Source organism: Rhipicephalus microplus, chromosome 5, assembly GCF_043290135.1.
Source record: "Rhipicephalus microplus isolate Deutch F79 chromosome 5, USDA_Rmic, whole genome shotgun sequence".
NCBI lineage: Eukaryota > Metazoa > Arthropoda > Arachnida > Ixodida > Ixodidae > Rhipicephalus > Rhipicephalus microplus.
The window spans coordinates 92,813,735-92,815,514 of NC_134704.1; positions in this window are offsets into that span (position 1 = coordinate 92,813,735).

Genomic DNA, 1,780 nt, shown 5'->3' on the forward strand with positions numbered 1-1,780 from the left:
CATCGACTATATAAGGTCAGGCAAGGGTCACCCGCTATCTGCTGTGAACATGGTAAGTGTCAACAACACTTCACAAGTGACTGCGATCTGCTAGGGGTATAAACAGAAAAGAAGACTGTCCTGTGAGGCTAAGTGTGTATCGAAAGAAGCCGCAAATTCGATGATGTGTGAATACTCTCGATATTTATCAAGAACTAAAAGCAAAGAACAAAAAGAAAAGAGCGATCTGAATACGACAGTTGGGGCCTCTGACCACTCTTCAGCAAGTGTCGCTCCTTGCCGAGGAGAGACCATAAACGTCCGTCGCCATATACGTGCCGAGTTTTGACGCACCTGGTGAATTTAAAGCTGCCATACCACATCTCCACTCGTCAAAGTAAGCGGCCAGTGCATCGTGCTAAGTAAGAAAGGGAAAGTAAATAAGCTTCATCGAGTAGGCTAGCCCCCGACTCCGTCACTGCAGCTTGCCCGAGCACTTCGCTGATCGGTGAGTACGACGACGGACCTCGAAGCAAGGCCGCGCAGAGATGCCGCATTGATGGCGAGAACCACCTGCGGTTATTGCTTCCTCCACTCTCTCTCTCTCTCTCATCAGTGTCTTTCGTGCCTTAGCACCCAAAAAAAGCGAACAAAAGGAAAAGCAACTTTTTTTTTTTTTTTGCGTAGCATTAGGAAGCGATGCGTCCGAAGTGTCCCAAAGTCACGTAAGAAGGTACTGCACTCAAGAACGGATAGGATGTAGAAATGTTTTCACATGTCAGTCCCACTGTATAAATGTGGTGGTGTATAAGTTGTAGTTGGGCGTTTACTCGCGCTCCATAAATGGAGCAGCAGGAACGAGCGGAGCAAGCATCAAAGGTGGATCACCTGTGCATTAGCGAGCCTTGTACTGCCACATCTGAAGAAAAAAAGAATCTGCAATTGAGGTGTAACATGCATTTGTGACAGTTTTAAATGTAACTGACGACTTTATCTTGTTAGCTCCACAGTTGTCACTATAGTGCAAAGTTGTCGCTATAGTATCACCTTTGAAAACATGTCACCGAATAATAGAAATTCTGTTGTAAATTAGCGTTTGTGTCCATCACTTTCATTTCGTCTCTTGATAAAGAAGTTTTATACGCTAAGGAAAGTGCATGGACAAGACACTATCCCAAACAGGTACTTTACAGAAACACAGTTAAATCAATAGCAGTGCTGTAACTGTCAGACACTTCAGCTGCTAATTTCCTAAGAGCATCTAACAAAGAGGTTTGGAGAAACGCGAATATAGGACAGGAAGAAATAGTAAATCGTGTCTTATCATAGCAGGAAAAATGTAAAACAAATTATTCACAAATACTGACATTGTCAACATCTAACGCCAATTAAACTTGCAGTATAACTTCATAGTAGTTTTGTTATATGAAGCACGCCATCACTGTAACTTGTGATCGTACAAGATCATCAGAAATGCACAAAGTCTAATGTAGATCATTTGCTCGGTTTCTACGAGCGCCTCTTTGAGTGGCAAAAGCCACGTGACTCTAGCACAACCAGTGGAAAAGACACACAATGGGCTGTGTACGACTTATCCCATTTAATATATAGCAAGGCCTATCAGCATTGTCACTTCAGTCTCCGGTTCAAGGAAGTGTAGCTCTAGAAATCCTGAACATGTTACTGCTGTAAGATTCATTCATTCATAAATTCATTCATTCATTCATTCATTCATTCATTCAGTGAGTGACTGAGTGACTGAGTGAGTGAGTGAGTCAGTCAGTCAGTGAGTGAGTGAGTT